We start from the raw sequence: 7,880 nt of genomic DNA on the forward strand, positions 1-7,880 counted from the left end.
CTGACCTTAGAGCATTCAAACTTTACCCTTATTAAATTTAATCCTCAAAATACTTAATCCTTAATTACCCATTCATAACATGTGCTTAAAATCCTATTGGTTCTTATCTAAACATTATAGTATAATAAATATTAACCTTAATATCAGCCATATTAATCAAACCTTAGGTTAACATTAATATTCTTAAACTATAGGTTAAACTTAGAAAATCTACAAGTACTACTATGAGTGTCCAAATAATTCCCGGTCTGAACCAAAAATCCACAGTCATAAAGATAATACTATAAATACTATAATACTACTATCTAACTAGCTAAGTAAAGTTCTTGGACTCTACAAAGCAGCCCTCCAATTGGCTAGGAATCAGGCTGCACCTGCCTCACAGCCTAATCAACCCTCAAATGGGCAACCTTAAAGAGGTCCCAATCCTAGCCCTCCTATCCAGCCAACAAGCCCGCAAAGGCTGGAGCACCCGCCAATGCCTCAAGATGATGTCCCACCTAGGGACCCTGAGACACAGCCTCCATCTCAGGCTGGTCAAGGCAATCCCCCAAAGCCAAGGCAGAATAGGGCTGGGCATCAGCCCCGCAGCCCTAGACGCCAGGGGGGGTGAAGAGTCGCACCCACCGAGCAGGGGACATTGTTTTTCTGGCAACAGAAGGAACTCAGAGATAGGCTCTGCGGTCAGGGGCCCCCCACGGCATGATAATGCACGGGGACCTACCGACCAGCGCAGGCCTCCCCCTAACGCTCAAGAAGTTCCAACCTGAGGAGGCAACAGAGGAGACAGTCGGTCCCACCATAGCCAATCGAGGTTCAGAGAAGAAAATGGCTACAATGAGGTTGACTCAGGCAGAGGGAATGACGGTCGGAGGAATGAGGAGAGAGGTGGAGGCAGAAACCCACCACCTAGAGAAGACCAACAAGCGAGACGTAATGCTGGGGGGCAGCCCCGACAAAACAATGTCTTTAGCCGGCTAGGAGCCTGCGAGCAACGGCGAAGAGATGAAGACTTAAGGGATGTACTCAATGACCGCCGGGACCGGCACGACGAGTACATTCCCCCGGCACCAGAGGCCCCGACGATTCCTAAAGCCGTGCAGGCCCAGATAGATGCCCTGAACCAAGCAGTGCAACAGCTGGTCGGGGGAAAAACGTCTCACATCGAGTACGACAGGAGAAGGGGCATTCTTTTCGTTCAGAGGATTGCTGTGGCAGAGACTCCCAGTAAGTTTAAAATGCCCACACTTCCTAACTTTGACGGGTATGGTGCCCCGGTATCTCATGTCAACAAGTTTGAGAAACAGATGGACATTCAAAAGGTGTCTAAAGACGCTCAGTGCAGGATCTTTCCTGCAACACTTTCTGATGCTGCACAGGAGTGGTTCTTTAAGTTCCCTCCTGCAAGTATTGTATCTTGGGAGATGTTGTAAAGGAGTTTTACAGACAATTCTTTGCGGGTCGTGTGCACCCAACTGAGGCAAACCAGCTGGTCGAGATACGCCAGCAAGAAGGAGAACCACTGAAAGACTGCGTCCAGCGTTTTATGCGAGCTGCGACTGGAGCCAAAACAGTGGGAGACGAAGGAAAAATGATGGCCTTAACTGCAGGAGTTAGGCACCGTACGCCTCTTTGGAGTAGCCTCAGGAAGCATGGGGTTAAAACTACCCAAGAATTTTTTGATCAAGCTCGAGGATGCCATTGCCAGCGAGGGAAAGACCCCAAATAAAGATAAGGGGACTGAAGACCCCGCCAAAGCCGCCAATGGGTCAAAACCCAATGGCAACGGTAAAGGCAACGGGAATGGCAATGGCAAGAATGGGGGGAAGGGACCCCATAACAAACCCTCTACTTCTGAGAGCAAGCGCGCTAAGGGCAACCGTTATGATCCACAGTTCACCAACTACATTGCCCTTGTCGAGTCTCGAGCAGAGATATATCAGGCCACAAGTTCCAGTGTACCTTACAAAAGACCCGCTCCCATTCGAAAGGATATTTCGAAAAGGGATACCACCAAGTTCTGTCATTTTCACAACGACTACGGACACGATACGAATGAGTGTAACTAGATGAAGGATGAAATCAAGTTCCTTATTAGACAAGGACACTTGAGGAGATACGTGCGGGCCGCGGGGGCTTCCCAACGAGAGGCTCCGGGTGGCAACGAGCAGGCGTCGACACGCCAATGCTCACCGCCTTTACAGCCTGACCCCGTGGCTGGCACCTTACTCACCATCTCTGGAGGCCCGCACCGTGCGGGAAACAGCAGAAAGGCAAGGGAACGATATGCTCGGACCCTACGCCACAACCAAGACATCGAGATGATGACTATGGAGGATCGGGCATCAAAGAAGGCTCGGACAGAGGACGGTGAAATAACCTTCTCTGATTGCGATGCCCAGCATGTCCAATTCCCCCATTCCGATCCGATGGTCGTGGATGTTCAGATTGCCAACATGATGGTGAAAAGAGTGCTGGTCAATACAGGAAGTTCAGTTAACATCCTGTATAAATCTTCGCTAGAACGGATGAAGTTGTCCATCAAGGACTTGGAGCCCTACAACCAAACGATTTATGGTTTCTTTGGTGAAGGACTCGCTCCAACAAGGTCAATCAGGCTTCCAGTAACAGCAGGTACAACACCCGCTACCAGGACATTACTCACTACTTTCATAGCAGTCGATTTTCCTTCAGCCTACAATGCTGTAATTGGAAGACCCATCCTGGTTGACCTTTGGGTCGTCACCTCTATGTGGCACCTGGCCATAAAATTCCCAACAGACGCAGGGGTAGGATGCGTATTGGGAAACCAGATGGAAGCAAGGGAGTGCTACAATGCCTCAATCACTAAGGCCAAGAAGGGTATGTCGAGGAGTGCTCCCCCAGAAAAGTTACAGATGGCCATTGATGTACAAGCCCAATCAGGTGATGAAGTCACCAAATAGGGTGTTGCCCAAAGTAAGGATAGGGATTTAGATCCTCGCTTTGGGGATTTTGAAGAAGATGTAGGACCTATCGAGGACCTTGAGGAGGTCTAACTCGACGAAAAGTTCCCGACCCGAGTTGTAAAGGTCGGCAAAAATTTAGAAGCAACAACCAAACACGCACTGGTGGAATTTTTTAGGAAGAACCAGGAAGCTTTCGCCTGGTCACATAAAGACATGGCTGGGATAGATCCTGCAGTAATCAACCATGTCCTGAACGTCGACAAAAGCTTTCCACCCATACAACAGAAAGAAGGCTGCTCGATAAAGACAGATCGAAAGCCTTGAAAGAAGAAGTTGAAAAACTAAAGGAGAATGGGTTCATCAGGGTGGCATTTTATCCATCGTGGGTCTCTAATCCAGTACTGGTTCCCAAGCCGAATGGCAAATGGCGAACCTGTGTGGATTTCACAGACCTTAATAAAGCCTGCCCTAAAGATTGCTTCCCACTCCCAAGGATCAACCAGCTGGTCGATGCAACTGCAGGCCATGAGATCCTCTCTTTCATGGATGCATACTTAGGATACAATCAGATTAGTATGCATCCCCCTGATGAGGATCACACTAGCTTTCAGACCGATACAGGGCTATACTGTTACAAAGTAATGCCCTTCGGACTGAAAAATGCTGGTGCGACTTACCAACGACTAGTTAACCACATGTTTAAGAAGTTAATCGGAGTAAACATGGAGGTGTACGTTGATGGCATGCTGGTAAAGTCAAAAAAGGCAGAAGGACATATGAAGGATTTACAAGAGTGTTTCAATGTTTTGAATAAATATCTGATGAAACTAAATTTTCTCAAGTGTTCCTTCGGAGTAGGATCAGGGAAGTTCTTCGGGTTTATTATCAATTCAAGGGGAATCGAGGCTAATCCCGAAAAGATCAAGGCCCTGATCGATATGAAATCGCCAGTAAAGATTAAAGATGTGCAAAGTTTGACTAGAAGAATTGTCGCGCTCAGTAGATTTATTTCAAAATCGACGGATAAATGCGTCCCTTTCTTTAATCTACTTAGGAGCAACAAGAAATTCGAATGGACGGAAGACTGCGACCAGGCTTTCCAAGCCTTAAAAGCCCACATGGCGCAGCCTCCCGTCTTATCAAAGCCTATAGATGGGGAAACTTTGTTCATTGACCTGACAATCACCAAATATGCTGCTAGTGTGGTGCTAGTAAGAGAAGAAGAAGGCATACAAAAGGCGGTGTATTATGTGAGTAAGAGGTTAATCGGGGCCGAATTAAGATATCCTCCCATTGAAAGATTAGCCTATTGCCTAATTTTGGCCTCAAGGAAGTTACGTCCTTACTTCCAAGCCCATCCAATCGCAGTCCTGACTAATTAGCCCCTTCAGTAAGTTTTGCAAAAGCCAGAGGCTGCTGGACGTTTGTTGAAATGGGCAGTCGAACTCGGGCAATTCGATATAACATACTCACCACGAGCAGCAGTAAAAGGACAAGTCTTGGCTGATTTCATTGCCGAATTTACTGAACTCCCAGACAGCGAACAGGGTGAAAAGCCTAATGCGCCTGAGCCTCAAGTTGAAGCTCATTCGTGGAAGCTATTCACAGACGGATCGTCCAACGAACCTCACGCAGGAGCAGGAGTGATATTGATAACGCCGAAAGGGCATCGATTTCACTGCGCAATCAGGTTTGATTTCACTGCTTCAAACAACGAAGCCGAGTATGAAGCCCTACTCGCTGGGTTAAGGTTGGTCAAAGACATGAGCATAAAAGTGCTGGATATTTACAGTGATTCACAGCTGGTAGTGAATCAGGTCTTAGGGGAGTATCAAACACGAGGTCTAAAAATGGTGGCCTATCTGAATAAAACCAAAGATCTGTTGGCGCAATTTGAAAAATATACCCTCCAAAAAATACCTCGATATCATAATTCAAACACAGATGCCTTAGCCAAACTCACGAGTGCAAAGGATGCTGACACTTTAAATATAGTGCCAGTTGAACGGCTGCGCGAGTCAAGCATACGAGCAGATGAAACCAATATGGAGGTCCGGTTAGCAGATACCTGGATGGCACCATACTTGGAGTATCTCACGAGCAGTATACTACCAGCAGATAGAAACAAAGCCATGACCCTTCAAAGACGGGCTGCTAGATATATACTAGTCGATGGTGTTCTATATCGAAGAGGATACTCAATGTTGCTGCTCAGGTGTGTTACACCAGAAAAGGCTAAAGAGCTAATGAAGGAAGTACATGAAGGCTTTTGTGGAGACCATGCTGGGGGGCAGAGCTTATCAAAGAAGATTCTAAGGCAAGGTTATTTCTGGCCGACCATGAACGAAGACTCGATGGAGTTTGTGCGAAAATGTGATAAGTGTCAGAGGTTTTCCAAGATCCCACGGGCAGCCCCTAATGAGTTAAAGCAGATGCAAAGTCCATGACCCTTCGCAGTATGGGGTATAGATTTAATCGGGTCCTTGCCGACAGGATAAGGTGGGGGGAAATACACAGTTGTGGTGGTCGATTAATTCACCAAATAGGCCGAGGCTGAACCACTCGCAACCATAACGACAAAGAAAGTACTTGATTTTGTCATCAAGAACATTGTTTGTCGATATGGATTGCCAAGAAAGATTGTCTCGAACAATGGCACCCAGTTTGATAGCGACATGTTCGTAGACTTCTGCGAAAGGCATGGCATCATCAAGAGCTTTTCTTCAGTTGCTCATCCGCAAGCAAATGGTCAAGTAGAATTAGTAAATAAGACGTTGAAGGATACCCTGAAGAAAAGGCTCGAGGAAGCTAAAGGAGCATGGCCAGAACAGCTGGTCGTATAGAACTTCTCACCGAACAGCAACAGGTCATACCCCATTTTCCTTAGCATACGGGTATGAAGCTATGTTTCCAGTCGAGTTAGATCCGCCCTCACATCGATGAATCACATACGACCAAGACCAAAATAGCCAACTGTTGATGGAGTCCCTAGACCTGATCGAGGAGAAACGAGAGAAAGCCCAACTCCGAGTAGCTGCGTACCAGCAGAAAGTCGCTCGATATTTTAACTCCAAAGTAAAAGAAAGAAAGTTCTGCGTCGGAGACCTAGTGCTTCGAAGAGTTTTCTTAAACACCCACGACCCAGCTGCTGGCGTACTCGGACCAAACTGGGAAGGACCTTACCAGATTGAAGAAGTCCTTCATCCAGGCACCTACAAACTTGCATGCTTAAATGGAGATCTCGTTCCACGTTATTGGAATGGAGAACACCTGCGCAAGTATTATCAATAAATAGTCCTTCTTAAAGGACTGGCTTGTATTAATGTTTACTTTTTACAAGTTTCGAAAAATGGTTAGTCATGTTATATTGCTAATCACTTATAAGTGTAAGATCTTTCAAAGATCACTCGTAAAGACATGTTAGTCCATTTAAATACGAGAATTATAAGGGACTGTGCGCAGCCAGTCATTCTTGCCAAACTTTGTAATTTTTTACAAGTATTTGTTCATTACGTGTGTTGTTTTGCTGTATTATAAGTTTTGAATTTTATACCGAGCAGTAATGTTCGTACAGGTTGTGGTCAAGGAAAGTGACCAAGGACCTAAAGCTCCTCGATCACTTGGGGGGCATATAAGGCACATAGAGAGAAAAGCATACCAAGAGGTATGTAAACACACGAACAAAATAAGTGAAAGCATACTACGGTACTTAGAGTATTTTTCAAATTTTATATTTTGTTAAATCAAGCCAAAGTACTATGCTAAGTTCGGTCATGCGAACAGATATTATAATAAAGCAGAAATATTATAATGTCAGAGGAATCCTTTTACACCGCGAGCAATACTGCTCGGATGTAACTGTTCAAATAAAAGTAAAATAGATGCCCTTGCAGCAATAAAAAAGTCTTTACATCACGACCTGTGGGTCGTATGGTTGAGATAAACAAAAGAAAAACAAAGAAATAAGAAGTTTGAGGGTCTTGAGGAACGTCTTGGTCGACGGTTGTGCCAGCTTCAGTGTCTGCGCCATCCATCCCTGCTGCTAGGGAAATCTCTGGGGAAGCAGGCACTTCAGCCTTCTGTTCTTCTTCCAGGCGAATGGCCCACTGCATCATTAGAGTCCTCCTCAAGCATTCTAACAGATTACTGAAGTCAGCCTCCCGGTTGTGCTTCCAGAACTCGTAGAAGCAAAGATGAGTGGCTTCCTTGTATTTCTCCAAGTTCTTGGCTCCTGCCTCCTCAAGCTCCTGCACTCGTTTTCTGAGTTCCTCCGCCTCCTGTCTACTGGCGATCAGATCAAGTACGAGCTGTACAGCTTGTTGATAGTTGAGCTTGGCGCTTTCCCTGAACTTTTCCCTAGATTCGTTGGCTTTCTTTAGGGCGTCCCGGGTTTCCAGTAGCTCCTTGGTCAGAGTAGCTTTGTCCTCGAGCAGTTCATCTTTCTGCTTGGACAGCTCCGTTTTCTCCCCGAGCAACTCGCCGTTCTGTTTAGCAAGCTCGTCATTTTTAGCTTCGAGTGCTTGCTTTGCCTCGGCGAGCCTGGTATCGAAATTTCGGCCCCGAGACACCAACGCCCCAGCACGCCACCAGCCAGCGGTTATGGTCAGTAGTCCCTGCAGCCAGATAGGAAAAGATAAAGTAAAGGCAGGGAATCGAAAATAAATGTTACATCTGCAAGAGTTGACTTACACTAACTATCTCGTTCAGTCCTCTATTGAGAACTTGATCAGCTTCCATAGAGGTAGTTTCAGTAATGGCTGCATGACTACGTCTATGCTTGGAGAGCTTGTATATTCTCTCCCTGGTAGAGCTGACCACGAGGCTGGGCAGGGAGCCTTCGGGCGAAGTGCGCAGTGTATGGCAGCTAGGAGCCTTAGGAGAAGGCTGCTGGTCGGCGGATGTGGTAGGATTGGAAGCTTGGCCGACCAAAGG

The sequence above is a fragment of the Humulus lupulus genome, chromosome 9 (genome assembly GCF_963169125.1).
Source record: "Humulus lupulus chromosome 9, drHumLupu1.1, whole genome shotgun sequence".
Taxonomy (NCBI): domain Eukaryota; kingdom Viridiplantae; phylum Streptophyta; class Magnoliopsida; order Rosales; family Cannabaceae; genus Humulus; species Humulus lupulus.